The 22,714-nt window shown below is 41.8% G+C and overlaps 1 protein-coding gene across 4 annotated transcripts in view; it reads right to left on the minus strand.

Moving 5' to 3' along the window:
- LOC112264884 (exostosin-1c) overlaps positions 1-4,856 on the minus strand; it is a 71,627-nt gene extending 66,771 nt beyond the window's left edge. Inside the window, exon 1 of one of the 4 annotated variants that reach the window (XM_024441783.2) lies at positions 4,663-4,856. The gene's annotated coding sequence lies outside the window, so the exon portion shown is untranslated. Of the gene's footprint in view, positions 1-3,575; positions 4,170-4,656 lie in introns of those variants that run through there. The other 3 variants (XM_024441782.2, XM_024441781.2, XM_024441784.2) reach the window with 3 other exon arrangements.
- Between the last annotated feature and the right edge of the window lie 17,858 nt (positions 4,857-22,714).

The following is a 22,714-nucleotide window of genomic DNA, read 5'->3' on the forward strand; positions in this document are numbered from 1 at the left end:
CGTAGCGGCAATTCCAAGGGCCACTCCTAGTCCTAGCCTTATTGTGCCATGCAATGTGTGCTTGTGGAGATGTGTGTTTATGTGGGGAAGACCTGACCAGGAATGACTGAGGTTGTGGTCGAGGTGTGACTGCGGTCATCTCAGATAGTGCTTTTGGGAAAAAGGGAAAACAGGAACAGTCCAACCAACGCCCAAGCACCCAGGCATTAAGGGCTTCTAGGTAATTCTATTTGCTCTAGGTTTTTTTTTTTTACAATGGAGGCGGCATGTTTTATTCGTGACCAAGGCTGTTACGAAATTGGGTTCCTTTCTGTCTACAGTGAGCTAATAGTGTGGAATTGTTCCATTTAGTAGAGATTACCTGAGGACCGTAATGACCATAAACCTAATTAAGCTCTGGTATTTTTATGAGGACATTTAAAAAAAAAAAAAAAATTTAATAGCTGTGCGTTTCTACCCAATACAACCTTGTTGCCCTATGTGGTGAGTGTCTGTGAGAGACTCCTACATGGTTAATAAGATGTTTACCTCTAGCCTGAATGACCCATGCCTAGCCTCCCACCGCCTTCAATTCCAAACTCAATGATAATTACAACCTGGCTTGATTAAATGTGTCTCAATAATATGCTAATCTCACTCCGACGCCACAAGGGCTGATTAAGCAAACACACTAGATGGGTTGGAACAACTAGAGCTGCTAGCTCTGCATCGACTCGTGCTGCTCACACAGCAGATCATGTGGGATATAAAACACAACTTATCATGCTATCTACAGGGCAATTGGTAAGGATTCAGACCCCTTGACTTTTTCCACATTTTGCTACCTTACTGCCTTATTCTCAAATTGAATAAATTGCCCTCCCCCCCCTCAATCTACACACAATACCCCATAATGACAAAGCAACATTTTGTTGCTTAAATTTGAGCAAATATAAGTGTTCCGACCCTTTACTTAGTACTTTGTTAAAGCCCCTTTGGCAGCCATTATAGCCTTGAGTCTTCTTGGGTATGACGCTACAAGCTTGGCACACCTATATTTGGGAAGTTTCTCCCATTCTTCTCTGTCCTGCAAATTCACTCAAGCTCTGTCAGGTTGGATGGGGAGCGTCGCTGCACAGCTATTTTCTGGTCTCTCCAGAGATGTTCAATCGGATTCAAGTCTGGGCTCTGGCTGGGCCACTCAAGGACATTCAGAGACTTGTCCCCAGTCTGAGGTCCTGAGCACTCTGGAGCAGGTTTTCATCAAGGATCTCTCTGTACTTTGCTCCATTCATCTTTCCCTCGATCCTGACTAGTCTCCCAGTCCCTGATGCTGAAAAAATACCACCACCAAATACCACCACCATGCTTCACCGTAGGGATGGTGACAGGTTTTATCCAGACGTGACTCTTGGCATTCAGGCCAAAGAGTTCAATCGTGGTTTCATCAGACCAGAGAATCTTGTTTCTCATGGTATGGGAGTCCTTTAGTTGCCTTTTGGCAAACTCCAAGAAGCTGTCATGTGCCTTTTACTGGGGAGTGGATTTCCGTCTGGCCATAAAGGCCTGATTGGTGGAGTGCTGTAGAGATGGGAGAACCTTCCAGAAGGACAACCATCTCCACAGAGGAATTCTGAAGCTCTGTCGAGTGACCATCGGGTTCTTGGTCACCTCCCTGACCAAGACCCTTCTCCTCCGATTGCGCAGTTTGGCTGAGCGGCCAGCTCTAGGAAGAGTCTTGGTGGATCCAAACTTCTTCCATTTAAGAATGACGGAGGCCACTGTGTTCTTGGGGACCTCCAATGCCACATAAATGTTTTGGTACCCTTCCCCAGATCTGTGCCTCGACACAATTTATTTAATCCATTTTAGAATAAGGCTGTAACATAACAAAATGTTGAAAAGTCAAGGGGTCTGAATACTTTCGAATGCACTGTACATGGTGCTCAAGCAGAAGATGCCCCCTTATATGCAGATCTGATATCAAATTATTGTGAAAATAAACTTGACTACGGGGATGAAAGTAAAACGTAATGTTGGATCAGGTCTAAAGGACAATTTCACGACTACACAATGAGCCCAGTGAAAAACACAATGCTTATCCTTGTGGTTGGACTCTAAGGAGTGATGTGTAAGAATGGCCTGGATAAAAGATAATATTTGTATGCCTAGGAGATGCCAGTGTTTTATGGGGGTGCCGTGACTTGTTATGGCAGTGCCCAGCAATTCTATAATTCAAACATTGATTCCTCCACTATGATGCCTATCAAGAACCAGCCAGCCTGCAGCCATGATGTACCTCGCCCTTCACGACACAAAATAAGGTAATATATTAAGTGTGAATGATGCAATGAGTCCGACATCCTTGTCAGAGGAGCAGAGATCCGAGTCACTTTCAATCACCTATCCACATCTCTAGATACCATGGTATCACATTCAAGCTGAGTCATATAGTATAGACTAGTCCAGATTGAAAGAATCATCATGACGATTCTTTCAACGCCTTTACTAGACCACGTTCTCCTAATATGGATAGATAATAAGTAGCATCTAGAATTCTGAAAGAGAATCGAGTCTGCTGTATCAGTTTTTGGACGTACAAATGAATATATACACGTGTCGATTCTTCACTAATATAACTTGAGCTTAGTTCAACTGTCATTCCCCATCAGAACCCAAAATATAAGCTTGTTTTACTCCAATGTTTGTAAACAATGTAAATGCAAACGAACACTGTATAGCTTCATGGTTCAAACTAATTTAGATATCAATCCTTGCGGTCTATTAATTTGAGTGTGGTTGCATTTCCCCATTGCCCATCCCTCAGCTAGCTTTAAAGCCATTACTGTTTGGTAACATTGAATGTGAAATCATTCCACAGGTTTAGTGTTTTGATTTCTAATTATTTATGGGGTGTCAGTTCGGACCAGGTCCCCGTCCTTGGCTGCGCTTCATCAGTCAATACCATAAATTAATTATTGTCAGGGGATGTCACCATTTAAATTTGTCAACCAAATGCTTCACAACAGAATTGGTTGTGACACCTCACTTGAAATTGGGTATACTGAGCTTTATAGCTCTGTCAGTGTATCCAATCTGAGTGTGCAGGAAAGGCATCTCGGAGGGTCCACCCCTTGGAAAAACAGGGTCATCCATCATCACAACTCAAAATGTGCCAATGGCATTTCTTTGACACACACAAGGTCATGCATAATGTTATGTTAATGGATTTAACATGTCATTTAGGAATGCCATCGTTCTATTGCAACAAATGCAAAATTACACCCATATTAGAAGACTTCTGAAGCAGAGCATTCAACCTTCATCATGTTCTACATATTTCTATCCCTCAGAAAACTAGTAAACAGCGTAAGAGTAAAACAACACAAAAATGTCACATACACGTAATATGTGCAGTGAAATGTGTTGTTTTACAGGGACAGCCATGGTAGTACGGCGCCCCTGGAGCAAATTGGGTTTAAGTGCCTTGCTCAAGAGTACCGATTGATGTTTCACCTTATCAATTCAGGTATTCGAACCAGCGACCTCTCGGTTTCTGGCCCAACGCTCTAACCGCTAGGTTATTGTGTTGTTACCTGTACTTATTGCGGTCCTACGGGAATGACAGGCAGACAGTCTCATCCACTTTCAAAAGCAAGTATTTAGTCCTTGTCGGTAATCTTCGTGAGTTGTCAGCAATAGTTGTCAACCAAATATGTAATTGCTTGCTTGCTTGCTTCTGTTCTCTTGACGCTCCTCTAGCTACAGCGGCACGTTGTGTTTGCATACAAATTGAGCGTCCTTTCTAGCGGCATGAGGGTAGATCAATACATCGATGTAGTTGATGCACTGGCGCTCCTCTCGATTTACGAGCTCTGTAACATGATTGCGTTACACGACTGACACGCGCAAACATACACACCGGGCGCGTCCATAAAAATAATAATCACCACGGCGATTCCCTCCGCCTATGTCTGCGATTACAATCACAGTTTTCTCACTCTCCACAGTGGCATAATTTGGGTGTTCGCACTACCTGGAGCCACATTAAACGGCACGCTTTCTCCGCAGAGAGGAAATTAGCACATTATTTCATATGATTCCCTCTCAGTGAATATTCAACGTGACAGCAGTACTTTAGCCTATATGAGACATAGACTGCAGCCTATCCCTGGGTCACGACAAGTGTCATTCCCTTTATCGGAGCGTGAGTGTGTCGAGGGCGTTGATGCAATTCGGTAGAAGCTATTGAAACAATGCATAGGGGAAATAAACAATCGAGGTGGCTATAAATAGACCAATCATTCAAATGCGCTGCCATCGGTAGGGTTCATAGGCTACTCGTAGAATATGTCAACAGTGACAGTATGAGGCTGAGCCGAGCATGCACTCCGTAGGCTATGCTCGTACCCTTATGAAATTAATATTGAACAGTAGGCACAATGCCCTTGGACACTGAGTACGATATCACATGCAGAATCACCACATTTCCTATAAACACTTGTCCATATACAGTACTATGTGATTGAGAATAATCCCATTACTTCCGGAGTGCAACATACAGTCATTGATATAGGCTGCTGAACAGACTAAATACAGACATAGTACTCTATCCCGGGTATGGGCTGCCTACATCACCAGTGCGCTCCGCCTGCTTTCTCCCGACAGAGAACTCACCCTCACCGGGGGGTCAAAATAAAGTGCAGTTCCCCTCTCAGCCGATTTCCTTTTCACTCCTCGGCCAAGCATTTGCAAATCACCTCCGCATGCACGCACACGTTATCCTGCAATACCGGATATGGATATCTGCGATATATTGTCATTTTTTAACATACACAACGTTCCAAAGACAACCAGCCCACTGCGTTTGTGATTGGTTGTCGCGGCGCCGAGGTACCTCAGTCGCACAAAGCTGTAGGCTATTTATAGAAAATACACACATCTGGCCAGCGGTTCCGCGCAACTGGAGGACTTTGGAACCTCTGAAATACGCACACAGAACGGCTTCGACTTTGAAGTGAACCCCTAAATATCGTGACCATGGGTCTATAAGGTTATATTTGTGCAAAACATAGTTCTGAGATATTGAGCATCAAAGTTATCACATCCCAGATGTTGTAGTGAATTCTTATTTCATAACCCATTACGGTCCTCACCTTAAATGTACCTTAAGTGCAGAGCATCAAAATCCTGAGACGTTTGTAAATCCGTTGTTTAAGGGGGTGGAAACGCACTTGGCTTCAGCCATAAAAGTCTACATGGCACAGAATGTTAAACTTATTACAGACATGTAATGATTCAATAAAGATAATACCCTTCATTCTTTCTAATCACATCATCAAAATATATTAATTAATGTTCATCACACATTTGTTAAAGTGATAGTTCATAAAAGTGACAATTGCACTATATCCTATAGAGAACTAACAATTTTGCTAAAGCTTAGCTCTGGATCAGTAAAATGACACATTTTCTGGTCTCTGACACCCAAAGTCAGTAAATGACTTGCTAGTTATCAATAAAAATGTGGTATGTTTGTAATTTTGGTGAAATACTCCTATGTAAGGTTTTCGTATTTAAATGGAAAAAGACAAACGCAGCAATGTCTCTCCAGTTGGCCTTAACCATGCTCAAATGCACATGTATTTATTTGTTTTTACCATAAAGAGCTTGGTTACTTGTTTTTTTTTCCACCACTTTTTCATAAGAATGGCCCTCACTTAAAGGAAAATTCCACCCAAGAACGATCTTTTGGTATTTGTTTCATTGGTCCATTGTTGATATAGTCCCAAAATATTTTGTATGTCAGAAATCAAGGTAAAAATAACTTTCAAAATACAGAAATACAGCCGGTATGATGCAAAACATGTAACATGCATCATACTGCCTGTATTTCTATATTTTAAAAGTTATATATCTTGAAAACTTGATTGCTGATATGCAAAACATTTTGGGACTATATCAACAATGGATCAATGAAACAAATACCAAAATATCGTTTTGGGTTGGAGTTTCCCTTTAAGTGAGGGCCATTCTTCTGAAAAAGTGGTGAAAAAAAATCCAAGTAATTGCAAAAGACAACCAGAACCTATGAATAAACAAAGACTTGGAATAAGGCTCTATCGGCAAAATATATGATTTTGAGATGAGTCGTTTTCAAGTCCCAGATCTCAGAACTATTTTGTGACGTGTTCCTCTTTCATGACTCAATAAGTACATCACTTATATACAGTCATTTTGTATTGACAACCCAGCTTTGTGTAGTTGGATTGTAGATAGAACCTTATAGCACCAAGTCCAATGGTTTTTGCACAGATACTTTTCATTGGGATGATTTACATTTTCACATATCTGATTTTTTTTAAAACATGAGCTGGCACACACCCTGAATAATAGTTTGTGTGGAGGTGCTGACTAATGGCGAATAAACTATCAAAATAAAGAAAGTTGCACACTCCATGTGTAATCTCCCAGCAATTTAATGTGTATTTACCAATGTTTCGGCATCACTGTGCCTTCTTCGGGGTGCAGGGTTCAGGGTTCAGGGTTCTTCACCCTGAAGAAGGCACAGTGATGCCGAAACATTGGTAAATACCCATTCAATTGCAGGGAGATTACACATTGAGTGTGCAACTTTATTTTGATAGTTTACATTTTCACAAATCTGACATATCTCACATATGGGACATACTCACATGTGAAGTACCTCCTAAAGAGCAACTATTTGTGAATAAGTCATTTTTGACCAAAATAGATAGAACCTTAAAGTCCCAAGGTGTCGATATGTCGGCAATTGATTTGGGTTCAAGATTAACTTTGCTTAACTCTAAACCATTATATCGCAGACAAATTCTGAGTTTGTCTGGTGATATAATCTTCTAGTTTGAGCAGGAAGCTAAGAGGTTGGAAAATGAAAAATCTGAAAAACAACTAGCCTATCTCACGCCATTTAAATAACACTCAAAACTAATTCAGTAATTTAATATTTTATCACACTTGGTGTTCATTGCAAACACACGCAATTCATAATTTAGGCTATTACCTAATTAGGCCCTCCATGTTACAATGTCAATCACGTTTTCTGTACCCCTACGGTATAAAGTGCTAACAATCAAAATGAAGAGAAAGGAAGTGGTTGTATGCTCATGTGAGTAAGATGATCAAGATGGTCTCTTTGTGAACATGGCCTACACAAACGCGGGTCATTGTCTATGCACCTAGTGCCTCCTTGTGTTCAAAAGATGTAACTACTCACAGTCTCTTTCTCCTTTGTGAGGCTGCTCCGTGTTTTCAGTCCTGCGACAAGCTCTCACAGGCTAACGTCAGAATTAGATGTTCATCCATGATTCTCAAACATGAAATGTCAAAGTTGTTCCAAATGTCAAATTTCGAAGTGCTTGGTTACTCCTCTGTGTCGTTCCAAGATTAAGTTAGGCGTTAACTCAGAATTCGTGAGGTTAGGCATTAACTCCAAATGGTTAAGGTAAGGATTAAGGTTTGTGATAGCGTTAAAAGAAAAATATCAAAAACAACTGTCTATAGCTGGATTTGAACCAGAGGTGCTTTTGCATATCCGCCATATCTGCCCACAACACTCACCAAAAGTGTTGTCTACTTGAAGGTAACAGCGCTCACTGTTGCCCCTAGTGGCTGTTTTCCATGTCATCTCCCAATGTCCTCAGACATGGATGGACATCGAATACTGACTTGTATCACAGGTGACCTGCTTGCTCTGTCAACAGGCTGCTCCTATCATGACATCATAGCTAGCCTATCTTCTATCTTCCATCTCTCAGGTCTGAGATCATTGTGCAACACCGTGCAGGCTGTCTGCGGATTAGCAACAGCCTCTGTCACAGTTTCAATGTGATTCCAGGATTCTTTCATTCCAAATGGAAACATTGTAGGATTCCCAAATGCACTGGCTGCATCTTACTCCACACAATACAACGTTATGTGTTCAAGGTGTAGGCTGAACAATTTAAAAAAAAAGATTTTAAAAAAACATCTAAGCAACCTGAAATGAATTTGCACTGTTAGCAAAATAATTGCCTACCTTTATACTATTATTTAGTCAGTAATTGTTATGATATTAATCATATTTCAAAGCACAACACAAATCATATTTCAAAGCACAAAAGGCTTCCTTTATATTCACGAGATTGGATTTCATTCCTTTGATCCAGAATTGATGATCTGCGAACATATCAGACGCACTCCTCATCAGTGTCAGTTTAAGAATGGGGGAAAAAAACATACATCTTCTCAGTTGCATTCTCTAAAATAGCAGAACCTTAGTAGCCAAGGGATATGTAGGAAGGCAGTCTTGCAAGAAGGCCTTCAAGTGCAGAATGAAGGTGAATTCTCTTTCTTCTGAGCACGCCCCTGTCAGTCTCTACCAAGTAGGATCTCGGTGTTGTGGCTGTTCTCAGAGTTTGTTCTGTAGTGATCCACACTTTCTGTCCAGATGTGAGGTCATGTAGTGGTCTTGAGCAGTAGTGTTGGTTGTAATTCTTTGCTTGCTTCCTCCTTCCTTCCTCATCCATTTTGCAGAAAGCCTGTACATCCAGCCACTTGGCAAGCAGTTTGGTCATTGTTTTTGGTAAGCTTGTGCGCAGATGTCTCCCCATGAGCAGTTGTGCTGGAGAGAATCCATGTGCCAATGGTGTGGCTAGCTACACCAACAGTGCTATGCTTTGGTCCAGGTCTCTTTTCCAGAGATTTTTGATGGTCTGTACAGCATGCTGTACAGGATTGCTCGTGATGTGCATGAAGTTGTTCTCTTGAGCGTAAGCTTGGAAGATCTCTGCGGAGAACTGCGGTCCATTGTCTGAAACTATGGTCTTCACAACTCCATGGCAAGCAAAGGCCCCTTTTACACTGATTGCCCCGGCATCTCCCTGATTGCCTCAACCTTGTTGTGATCTGGCTCCAGTCCTGAATTATATATATTTTTATTTAACCTTTATTTAAACTAGGCAAGTCAGTTAAGAAAATAATTCTTATTTCCAACGACAGCCTACCCCGGCCAAACCCTAACCTGGACGACGCTGGGCCAATTGTGCGCCCTATGGGACTCCCAATCACGGCCGGTTGTGATACAGCCTGGAATCGAACCAGGGTCGGTAGTGATGGCTCTATTATGAGATGCGGTGCCTATGAGATGCAGTGCCTGCGCCACTCGGGAGCCCTAAAAGCAGAATTCCTGTGACCCAAGAGAATGATTTCATCCTTGACAAACTCACACTTTTTATTGAGTGTGAGACACATCAAACTTTGTCACTTGCGCCGAATACAACAAGTGTAGACCTTACTGTGAAATGCTTACTTACAAGCCCTTAACCAACAGTGCAGTTCAATAAAGAGTTAAGAAAATATTTACTGAATAAACTAAAAAATACAAAAAAATAACACAATAAAATAACAATAGCGAGGCTATATACAGGCGGTACCATGTCAATGTGTGGGGGTACAGGTTAGTCGAGGTAATTTGTACATGTTGGTAAGGGTGAAGTTACTATGCATAGATAATAAACAGCGAGTAGCAGCAGTGTACAAAATAAATGGAGGGGGGGACTGGGGGTAGAAGCTGTTAAGGAGCCTTTTTGTCCTAGACTTGGCGTGCTTGCTACCGCTTGCCGTGCGGTAGCATAGAAAACAGTCTATGACTTGGGTGACTGGAGTCTCTGACAGTTTTTGGGTCTTTACTCTGACACCGCCTAGTATATACTGTACGTCCTGGATGGCAGGAAGCTTGGCCCTAGTGATGTACTTGGCCGTACGCACTACCCTCTGTAGCACCTTACGGTCAGATGCCGAGCAGTTGCCATTCCATGTCATTTGGCTGGACAGTCCTTCCATCTATGTTCTCGTCCTCCTCTACATATTTTGCACTTCTTTTCACTTAGCTTTTCACGTCTTGTTTTGCACTTTGTATGTTGTCTGTGCACTTTGTTGGAATTTTATTCAATTTTGCTTTGATGGGATCCACATTTGTAGTGGTCACTCCTCCTACTGAATTGCTGTGCGGTAATGTTTGCTGTTTCTTTACAGTTTCACTTTGTCTGACTCTTTGAATAGCTTTTGCCAGTGTCACGTCTGAGTCGAACTGTAGCTTTTCTGACAGCCCCCGACAGTCTATTATTCCAACAACAATTCTGTCTCTTATCAATTTTTCTTTGAGCACTCCAACGTTACCATGCTCAGCCAGCTTGTGTACACCTGGGATGAATGCCTCTGCACTCTCTCCCTCATCTTGACATCTCATGTTGAATTAAGCTCTCTCAAAAATAAAATAATACTTTTAGACACAGTGCTGCTCAAATGCTCCCTTTTCTGCTTCATACTTACAGTGCGTTCAGAAAGTAGTCAGACCCCTTTACTTTTTCCACATTTTGTTAAGTTACAGCCGTATTCTAAAATGGCTTAAATTGTCGTCGTCGTCCCCCCATCCCCCCCATCGATCTACACACAATACTCCACAATGACAAAGAGAAAACTAGTTTTTAGAAAATTTTGCAAATGTATTTGCCAAAGCTGCTTGTGGAAAAAAAATTTGGAAAAGGTCAAGGGGTCTGAATCATTTCTGAACACACTGTATTTTTTATCTGCATCAACCCATTGATACTCCCAAAATATAATCAGCGGCATCCTCCATAGCATATTTAAGAGAGTTCACCTGATATTCCTCTGGTTTTGTATTCAGCCCTGATGCCAGACGAAACCTCTCAAATCTCCTCATCCATCTTGGCCATTCTCCCGTGTTTGAGAAGTCAAAGGGCTCTGGATGAATTATAGCTAACGTGTTTCTAACATCTGCATTGCTTTCTGTTTGGGGTTTTAGGCTGGGTTTCTGTAAAAGCACTTTGTGACATCTGCCGATGTAAAAAGGGCTTTCTAAATGCATTTGATTGATTCATTGATTATATGTACAACTGCCACTGCCATTTCGATCTTTGTTTTGTTTTATTCTGCTTGCCGAGACACTTTTCCTCCTCCTAGTGTTTTTTCCCTCCTCTCCTGTCCCTTCTGTACTGCTCGGTTTCCACTAGATTCCAATGCCCAAAGTTAAAATGGGAAATATCATAAAATTTCATGCAAACAAAAATGAGCTTTTTGGTCTTAATTTAAGGTTAGGGTTAGGCATAAGTTTATCAGTGTGGTTAAGGTTAAAGACATGCTCTGGAGCTTTGACGATTATTAAGTATTTTTTAAACCTCATGCTTTGGGCTGGATGTGTCAATTCGTAGCTCATAAGCATAATCTATATGCAGAATTACTGTTTCACCTTAATTAGACACAAAATCCCTAGTTTGAAAGGGACTTTTTTTCTGGATCTGTGCTAGGCCATTTTCCCTACATTTTCCACCATGTGGGCCAGCCCCCTAGCAATTCTAGTTTCAGACAATGAGCTTCAGCCCCTCTCCATCTGAGTGACAGCTCGCATCATGCACATGATTCACCCACAGCAGAGCAGAGAGAGAGAGAGAGAGAGAGAGAGAGAGCAATGACTTCAACCAATAAGCTTCAGCACCTTGCCATATGAGTGACAGCTAGCAAGATGCACATGATGCACCCACAGCAGAGCAGAGAGAGAGCAATGTAAGGGTGCACAAATCTGCACATATGTGAGATTGTACGCAATTTTCAGGGACTGTTTTTGGCTCGTGAGCGCTACTTGCAGAACAACTGGATAAAATGTATACACAATTATAAGAGCATCTCTTTAAGGTTACAGTTAGGGTTAGGTTTCAAAGACAATTTTAAAAAGAGAAATTGTAGAACTGGGCGAGGTTTATCCATAATTATGACTTTTTGGCTATGGAAGCTAGTGACGACCGTGCTGCTCGGTGAGGGCCCGGCTTTGCCTAGCAACTAAGACTCCACACACACAGTCAGCCTGTGGACAGACACATGCTGCTGCTGGGCTTCCTCATGACTTCAGTGAGCATGTATAAAAGTGTTGTTCTTTTGCACAACATCTCTGGTTCCCTTTCGCTTGTAAATGTCCACACTCACCGAGGATGACATTAGGTTAGCTTGTTTCAGGAGACAGATTGGCAATCAACGTCATCGTTTTTTACTTCTGACACCATGTAAGGATAAGGAGACGGGACACAATCACTGAGGTATAATAAGAATTGGACACTGCGTTCAAGATGTCCGACCATTGTTTTCAAGGTAATCTACTTACGTTCGCATACGCCGATTTGTGGACGTCTATATCCGGGTTGCATCTGGGTTTCAACGGACCAATATCACATGTGTACTAGGACTCAGTGTGCACAGGGAGCTACGGGAGCAGCGACGACATCATCATATCATCCAAAAACATGGCAGACATTGGATGAAAATAAAATGTTAATATCTCTGTCTGTGAGAGCTGGAGAAAAAAAATCGGTCCCAGCGACAATTATTTGAATAATTTTGTAACATCTTAAATAGACCGACATATAATTGGAGGACACAGGATGTAATCTTTGCTTGTCATTTATTAGGAACTGATTTACCCCAATCTATCATGGAGACCAATACTCAACTAACTATCTCTATTGCTCACAGAACGGTTACCAACCTAGGACCGGTGAAAGCGCCACCTATTGGTTAGATGAGCCAGCATCATTTATCACTCTATAACAAATTGAATGGACGTTTTGTGCACAAAGGTGATGACTAAAGTGTCTTATTCGGAATTTTTGAATCTGACTTCTCTATGTGGCCATGTACGGAAATTGTCTTTCTGGGCCGGGTGTCAGTTAAACTGCAGTACCGAAGCAAAACTGTAGGAGCAGTCTAAATTGGGCTTCCAGACCGGAACCCTGGCCCCTTGGACACCGTAGTGTTAGCCATGGGCGGATTGGCCGTCTGGCAATTCTGGCAAATGCCAGAAGGGCCGGCCATATTTTATTGGGATGGTCTGGTCGAAATTGAAAATAAAATAAAAATATATACACTGAACAAAAATATAAACACAACATGCAGCAATTTCAATGATTTTACTGAGTTACTGTTCATTTAAGGAAAATAGTCAATTGAAATAAATTCATTAGGCTCTAATTTATGGATTTCATATGACTGTGAATACAGACATGCATCTGTTGTTCACAGAGACCCCCCAAAAAATGGTTGGGTCTCGGATCAGAAAACCAGTCAGTATTTGGTGTGACCACCATTTGCCTCATGCACCGCGACACATCTCCTTCGCATAGAGTTGATCAGGTTGTTGATTGGGGCCTGTGGCATGTTGTTCCACTTCTCTTCAATGGCTGTGTGAAGCTGCTAAATATTGGCAGGAACTGGAACACTCTGTCGTACAAGTCGATCCAGATCATCCCAAACATGCTCAATGGGTGACATGTCTGATGAGTATGCAGGCCATGGAAGAACTAGGACATTTTCAGCTTCTAGGAATTGTATACAGATCCGTGTGACATGGGGCCATGCATTATCATGCTAAAACATGAGGTGATGGCAGCAGATGAATGGCAGGACAATGGGCCCCAGGACACAACTACTCATTCAAGGGTTTTTCTTCATTTTTTAAACTATTTTCTACATTGTAAAATAATAGTGAAGACATAAACACTATGAAATAACACATATGGAATCATCTAGTGACCAAAAAATTTAAACAAATCAAAATATATATTATATTTGAGATTTTTCAAAGTAGCCATCCTTTGCCTTGATTACAGCTTTGCACACTCTTGGCATTCTCTCACCAAGCTTCATGAGTTAGTCACCTGGAATGAATTTCAATGAACAGGTTTGCCTGGTTAAAAGTTAATTTGTGGAATTTCTTTCCTTCTTAATATGTTTGAGCCAATCAGTTGTGTTGTTACAAGGCAGGGGTGGTATACAGAAGATAGCCCTATTTGGTAAAATACCAAGTCCATATTATGGCAAGAACTGCTCAAATAAGCAAAGAGAAACAACAGTCCATTGTTACTTTCAGATATGAAGGTCAGTCAATACGGAAAATGTCAAGAACTTTTAAAGTTTCTTCAAGTGCAGTCACAAAATCCAACTGCCATGTCTTTGTGAGACGCAGAGTAGGTGAATAGATCATCTCCGCATGTGTGGTTTCCACCATGAAGCATGGAGGAGGAGGTGTGATAGTGTGGGGGTGCTTTGCTGGTGACACTGTTAGTGATTTACTTAGAATTCAAGGCACACTTAACCAGCATGGCAACCACAACATTCTGCAGCGATACGCCATCACATCTGGTTTGCGCTTAATGGAGCTATCATTTGTTTTTCAACAGGACAATGACCCAACATACCAGGCTATGTAGGGATATTTGACCATGAAGGAGGGTGATGGAGTGCTGTATCAGATGACCAGGGCCTCCACAATCACCCAACCTCAACCCAGTTGAGATGGCTTGGGATGAGGTGGACCGCAGAGTGAAGGAAAAGCAGCCAACAAGTGCTTAGCATATGTGGGAACTCCTTCAAGACAGTTGGAAAAGCATTCCTCATGAAGCTGGTTGAGAGAATGCCAAGAGTGTTCAAAGCTGTCACCAAGGCAAAGAGTGGCCACTTTGAAGAATCTAAAATCTAAAATATATTTTTTCTTCTTTATCTAATAAATGTGTTTCATTCACACCTAAGTTTTTGCTGAGCTCAGTACAGGCAGTGTGGTCCCCTGGTCTTCTGGTACCAGTGCCGTGAGAAAGGATGCTAGGCTTAACAGAAGCAGCTCAGGGGCGTGTGCAGTGGAGGTACGAAGAAAGCAGAGAGGGAGACACACAGATATACTGCCAGTTCCTTTTTATGTAATACTAATGAACACAATAATCCTAATTATGTCTACGTATTGACACACTTAAAATCTGCAAATCAGTTTCCTATAATTGTCTAATAAGTGTATTTTTTCACTCACAGCTGGGATGATGCTTGAACTAGCACAGAGAGTGAACCAGATAATGATGACGCTCAGGACCATCATCAAATTGAGGAAAGAAAGCAAGCAAGCAAGAGAGGCAAGTGCCCCAGAAAAGTCAATAGAGGAGATCAAGGAGAATCACAGACAGACCAACCGAGTAACAACTGAGGAGAACAAGTAGAAGCACAGACAGATAGACAGAGTGACAACAGAGTGAATCAAGGAGAAGCACAGACAGACATTGGCAGCAAAGAAGATGCAGAAACAGACAGCAGGGAGACAACAGAATTAGAGGCACAGTTCTAGTGGTGAGTTGTATCACCATACTCCATTGGTGTTTATTCATGTTGTATTTGTTTTTAACATGAGCTGGTTAAAATGAGCTGTTTCGCTGTTACTGGTACATTAAAGATTGAGAAATGCTGTGGTGATGTGATGTAGGCTGGGGTAGCTAAAATGCCAGTGTTGAATTTCTGTCCCAGTCTGCCTCGGTGTTAGCTTGGAGCATGTTTAGTAAGATAAAACAGGATATAGTTACAGAGCATTAATGGTACTGTAGTACATCATGCTACAAGTTTAGTCTTTTAGATCTTAATAAGATTACATGGACATGGGGACTTGATCCTAGATCAGTACTTCTACTCTGAGATGCTGCCTTTATGAATGAGGCCCAGCAACCTGGACTTAGGAATAGACATAGTATGATTTGTTAGGAATTGCAATTTGTACAATTTGCTACAGATTTGCTAAACTTATGTTATGAATTCCAATTTGTTGTTGCTAATGTTAGCAAGTTCACCGTGGGGTCATGATAGAGGCGGTACCAAATGTTAGATGTATTATAATAATTGATTATGCTTATGTTGTATTAATAGAAGGGGAGGTATTATAACACCCCTCCCTCCTTACATTTATAGGGTCCTAGACTACAGATGAACAATATATATATATATATATATATATATATATATATATATATATATATATATATATGCATTATAATGTTAAATATTGTTCCACAGTCTTTTCTCATCTCTGCCTCTTATATAGAAAAGGTCTGAGGGATGTGCGACTGTGAGACAGAACTCTGCAGGAGAGTGAAAGAGATAAGAGACTAGTCAGACATTCCACTATAAATCAACTTGGGGAGTGGACATTTACTGCTGAGCCTTTAGATAACACTGAATCTCTTGTTTGTATAGCTGTGTATGCATGGGCTTGGTCTCATGAGTAGAAGGTAATGGTGTAGGCAGTGACATCACTAAGGCTGGACTTCGGGGATAATAAAATAACTTGGACCCTTTACTATTTTGCAGAACTTACTCGGAAACATGCATGCTATGTTCCTGTTGTTAACTTCTGTCTGCATTTGCATTAACAAAGGTTTTTGATTGATTTAATTTAAGATATTGTCTGAATGCTAATTTCACCAACGAGCCAATGATTGACACGGAACAAGGAAAAAACCCCAACATAACCTGCTGTCTTATGTAAACATACCGAACGTAACACACTGTATCATACTCATTTGATTGTCTCTGATTTACTTTTAGTATGTTAGATCTAGTCTATGAGACCAAGCTGGGCCCAGGAGTCACCGGGACCAAGAAACCGAACACATACTGTTGTAAAGTGTAGTTATATTTCCCCCATAGGTATTTCATTTGGAACAATAATGATATTTTGTATAGAAACATGTCTTTCTTTTTCAGAACTGGTTAAATAATCATACTGTATCCTGCTGATGAATCAACTTTTTAATAGGGTGGTTTGTTGCTCCAGTGCCATTCCATTCACCTTCACACTCCTGGGCCAGACTACACTCAATCATAGGACCTACTGAAGAGATGAGTCTTCAATAAAGACTTAAAGGTTGAGACCAAGTCTGCGTCACTCACATGGATAGGCAGACCATTCCATAAAAATTGAGCTCTATAGGAGAAAGCCCTGCCTGCAGCTGTTTTCTTAGAAATTCTAGGGAAAGTAAGGAGGCCTGCGTCTTGTGACCATAGTGTACGTGTAGGTATGTACGGCAGGACCAAATCGGAAAGATAGGTAGGAGCAAGCCCATGTAATGCTTTGTAGGTTAGCAGTAAAACCTTGAAATCAGCCCTTGCCTTAACAGGAAGCCAGTGTGGAGAGGCTAGCACTGGAGTAATATGATCAAATTTTGGGGTTCTAGTCAAGATTCTAGCAGCCGTGTTTAGCACTAACTGAAGTTTGTTAAGTGTTTAATCCGGGGAGCCGGAAAGTAGAGCATTGCAGTAGTCTAAGATAGCGTAGCAGTCAAGCGTCTCTTGTCTTCGTCTTGTCATGTACCGTGTATACAGTTGAAGTCAGAAGTTTACATACACCTTAGCCAAATACATTTAAACTCAGTTTTTCACAATTCCTGACATTTAATCCGAGTAAAATTCCCTGTTTTAGGTCAGTTACGATCACCACTTTATTTGAAGAATGTGAAATGTCAGGAATAGAGAGAAGAGAGAGTAGAGAGAATGATGTAATGAGGTCAGGGCTTTGTGATGGCCAATCCAATACCTTGACTTTATTGTCCTTAAGCCATTTTGCCACAACTTTTGAAGCATGCTTGGGGTCATTGTCCATTTAGAAGACCCATTTGCGACCAAGCTTTAACTTCCTGTCTGATGTCTTGAGATGTTGCTTCAATATATCCACATAACTTTCTTGCCTAATGATGCCATCTATTTTGTGAAGTGCACCAGTCCCTCCTGCAGCAAAGCACCTCCACAACATGATGCTGCCCCCCCTGTGATTCACTGTTGGGATGGAGTTCTTCGGCTTGCAAGCCTCCCCCTTTTTCCTCTAAACATAATGATGGTCATTATATGGCCAGACAGTTCTATTTTTGAAACAACAGACCAGAGGATATTTCTCCATACAGTACGATCTTTGCCCCCATGTGCAGTTGCAAACCGTAGTCTGGCTTTTTTTATGGCAGTTTTGGAGCAGTGGCTTCTTCCTCGCTGAGCAGTCATTCAGGTTATGTTGATATAGGATTTGTTTTACTGTGGATATAGATACTTTTGTACCTGCTTCCTCCAGCATTTTCATAAGGTCCTTTGCTGTTGTTCTGGGATTGATTTGCACTTTTATCACCAAAGTACGTTCATCTCTAGGAGACAGAACACGGTATGACGACTGAGTGGTCCCATGGTGTTTATACTTGCATACTTTTGTTTGTACAGATGAACGTAGTACCTTCAGGCATTTGGAAATTGCTCCAAAGGATGAACCAGACTTGTGGAGGTCTACAATTATTTTTCTGAGGTCTTGGCTGATTTCTTTTGATTTCCCCATGATGTCAAGCAAAGAGGCACTGAGTTTGAAGGTAGGCATTGAAATACATCCACAGGTACACCTCCAGTTGACTAAAATTATGTCAATTAGCCTATCAGAAGCTTCTAAAGCCATGACATCCTTTTCTGGAATTTTCCAAGCTTTTTAAAGGCACAGTCAACTTAGTGTATGTAAACTTCTGACTCACTGGAATTGTGATACAGTGAATTAGTGAAATAATCTGTCTGTAAACAACTGTTGGAAAAATCAAATGTCCTAAACGACTTGCCAAAACTATAGTTAGTTTACAAGACATTTTTGGAGTGGTTGAAAACTAGTTTTAATGACTCCAACCTAAGTGTATGTAAACTTCCGATTTCAACTGTTTATCTTTATTTATATCTTTTTTCTTCGCATATCTTTTTAACATTTTTTATTAACCCCAATTTCAACATACTCTCCTGCAACCCGCCTCACCCAATGTGATATGGATCTGCTTTTTTCTTTACTTTAGGACCGGAACCCCCGACAGAGTCTAGACAGCTAACTAGCTACTAGCTAGTAGTCAGCTAACCACTGCTAGCGGTCATCAGCTAACCTTTAGCCAGGACAACTCCTGCCAGTCTGTACAGCGTGTTTCAACCCAGAGCTTAATGGACTCCTTTTTCTCCATATCACCGGATTTCTACCGCAAGCTCTGAACCTCTTCACCTGGATCATTGCAGCTAGCTAGCTGCTCTCTGATTGGTTTCTCCTGGCTAACGTCTCTGTCCCGAAGCAAGCACCTATTAGCCTGGAGCTAGCCTATGCTAGGCCCATCTCCTGGGTAGCTGAAGAGGTCCATCAGCCACTCCTTGGGCTACAATACCTATTTTGCCAACTGGCCTGGACCCCTTTTATTGCCGATACGGAGCCCTGCCGTTCCATCGCGACTGGACAACCGACGTAATCCGCCAGAGTTTTTTTTTCAACAGGCTCCTTCATCACGACGTCCCCTGAATACCCATCTGCTAGCCTGCTAGCTGGGGCCCGCTAGCTGTCTAGAGCATACCGGACTGTTAGCTGAAGTGGTCCATCAGTCAATTTCTTGGGCTACTATACCTATTTTGCCAATTAGCCTGGACCCTTTTACTACACGGACCCCTGCTGATACATCACGACTGTTCTGCTGACGTAACCGCACGAGGGGGCTACAACAACAGACTTCCGTTGCAACGTCCCTCTAAGGCCCTTCTGCTAGCCTGCTATCCCCAGCCCGCTAGCTGTCTGACCCCAAATCCGTAAACATAGGCACCCTCATAGATATCATCCTAACCAATCAGCCCTCCAAATACACATCTGCTGTCTTCAACCAGGATCTCAGCGATCACTGCCTAATTGCTTGCATCCGTAATGGGTCTGCGGTAAAACGACCACCCCTCATGACTGTCAAACGCTCCCTAAAACACTTCATCGAGCAGGCCTTTCTAATCGACCTGGCACGGGTATCCTGGAATGATATCGATCTCATTCCATCAGTAGAAGATGCCTGGTTATTCTTTAAAAGTGCTTCCTCACAATCTTAAATAAGCATGCCCCATTACCTTTTTTTTAAACCAGGAACAGATATAGCCCATGGTTCACTCCAGACCTGACTGCCCTTGACCAGCACAAAAACATCCTCTGCCGTACAGCAATAGCATCAAATAGCCCCCGCGATATACAACTTTTCAGGGAGGTCAGGAACCAATATACACAGACAGTTAGTAAAGCAAAGGCAAGCATTTTCAATTTGCATCCTGCAGCACAAACTCCAAAAAGTTCTGGGACACTGTAAAGTCCATGGAGAATAAGAGCACCTCCTCCCAGCTGCCCACTGCACTAAGGCTAGGAAACACGGTCACCACCGATAAATCCAAAATATTTGAGAATTTAATTAAGCGTTTTTCTACGGCTGGCCATGCTTTCTACCTTGCCACCCCTACCCTGGTCAACAGCACTGCACCTCCCACAGCAACTTGCCCAAGCCTCCCCCATTTCTTCTTCACCTAAATCCAGATAGCTGATGTTCTGAAAGAGGTGCAAAACCTGGACCCCTACAAATCAGCAGGGATAGACAATCTGGACCCCTCTCTTTCTAAAATTATCAGCCAAAATTGTTGCAAGCCCTATTACTAGCCTGTTCAATCTCTCTTTCATATCGTCTGAGATCCCCAAAGATTGGAAAGCTGCCGCGGTCATCACGCTCTTCAAAGGGGTAGACACTCTAGACCCAAACTGCTACAGACCTATATCTATCCTACCCTGCGGTCTTCGAAAGCAAAGTTAACAAACAGATCACCGACCATTTCGAATCCCAACATACCTACATTATTCATCTCATATGCATACGTATATACTGTACTCTATATCATCGACTGCATCCTTATGTAATACATGTATCACTAGCCACTTTAACTATGCCACTTTGTTTACATACTCATCTCATATGTATATACTGTACTCGATACCATCTACTGTATCTTGCCTATGCTGCTCTGTACCATCACTCATTCATATATCCTTATGTACATATTCTTTATCCCCTTACACTGTGTATAAGACAGTAGTTTTGGAATTGTTAGTTAGATTACTTGTTGGTTATTACTGCATTGTCAGAACTAGAAGCACAAGCATTTCGCTACACTCGCATTAACATCTGCTAACCATGTGTATGTGACAAATACAATTTGATTTGATTTGATTTGATACCTTCTCCGCTATGCAATCTGATTGCCGAGCTGGTCATGGGTGCACCTCAGCCACGCTCAACGATATCATAACAGCCATCGATAAGAGACAATACTGTGCAGCTGTCTTCATCGACCTGGCCAAGGCTTTCGACTCTGTCAATCACTGCATTCTTATCGGCAGACTCAATAGCCTTGGCTTCTCAAATGACTGCCTCGCCTGGTTCACCATCTACTTCTCAGACAATGTTCAGTGTGTCAAATCGGAGGGCCTGTTGTCCGGACCTCTGGCAGTCTCTATGGGGGTGCCACAGGGTTCACTTCTTACAGTTCTCTGCTGCCAATGACTGGAACGAAATGCAAAAATCACTGAAGCTAGAGATCCATATCTCCCTCACTAACTTTAAGCACCAGCTGTCAGAGCAGCTCACAGATCACTGCACCTGTACATAGCCCATCTGTAAATAGCCCATCCAACTACCTCATCCCCATACGGCTATTAAATGTTTTGCTCTTTTGCACCCCAGTATCTCTACTTGCACATTCATCTTCTGCCCATCTATCACTCCAGTGTTTAAATGCTAAATTGTAATTATTTTTGCCACTATGGCCTATTTATTGCCTTACCTCCCTTATCTTACCTTATTTGCACACACTGTATATAGATTTTTTTTCTCTATTGTGTTATTGACTGTATGTTTGTTTATTCCATGTGTAAGTCTGTGTTGTTGTTTGTGTCGCACTGCTTTGCTTTATCTTGGCCAGGTCGCAGTTGTAAACAAGAACTTGTTCTCAACTAGCCTAGCTGGTTAAATAAATGTGAACTTAAACAAATGTAAAAAATTACCTAGAAGTGACAAAAGCATGGATACATTTTTCAGCATAATTATTGGACAGAAAGTTTCAGATTTTTGCAATGTTACGTAGATGGAAAAAAAGCTGTCTTCGGAACAGTCTTGATATGTTCGTCAAAAGAGAGATCAGGGTAATGCAGAGGTCCTTCAGTTTTATTTGAGACGACTGTACAACCATCAAGATTAATTGTCAGATTCAACACAAGATTTCTTTGTTTCTTGGGACCTAGAACAACCATCTCTGTTTTGTCCGAGTTTAAAAGTAGAACATTTGCCGCCATCCACTTATGTCTGAAACACAGGCTTCCAGGGAGGGTCAATTCTGGGGCTTCACCATGTTTCATCGAAATGTTTCCAAATGACATCACCAAGAGGTAAAATATATAGTGAAAACCATAGTGGTCCTAAAACGGAGCCTTGAGGAACACCAACATTTACAGTTGATTTGTCAGAGGACAAACCATCCACAGAGACAACCTGATATCTTTCTGACAGACAAGATCTAAACCAGCCCAGAACTTGTCCGTGTAGACCAATTTGGGTTTCCAATCCCTCCAAAAGAATATGGTGATCGATAGTATCAAAGCAGCACTAAGGTCTAGGAGCACGAGGACAGATGCAGAGCCTCAGTCTGACGCCATTAAAAGGTAATTTACCACCTTCACAAGTGCAGTCTCAGTGCTATGATGAGGTCTAAAACCAGACTGAAGTGTTTTGTATACATTGTTTGTGTATGCTCGTAGATAAGATGAGAGCACCCCTCCAGCTAGGATGGAGTCAGTCACTCCTCAACAGGCCAGGCTTGGTCCCAGAAAGAGGGCCAATTATCTACAAATTCTATATTTTGGGAGGGGCAGAAAACAGTTTTCAACCAGCGATTGAGTCGTGAGACTCTGCTGTTTAGCTCATCACTCCCACTAACTGGGAGGAGGGCAGAGACAATTACTCGATGCCGACACATCTTTCTAGCTGATTTACACACTGAA

The sequence above is a fragment of the Oncorhynchus tshawytscha genome, linkage group LG13, assembly GCF_018296145.1.
Source record: "Oncorhynchus tshawytscha isolate Ot180627B linkage group LG13, Otsh_v2.0, whole genome shotgun sequence".
In the NCBI taxonomy this organism is placed as follows: domain Eukaryota; kingdom Metazoa; phylum Chordata; class Actinopteri; order Salmoniformes; family Salmonidae; genus Oncorhynchus; species Oncorhynchus tshawytscha.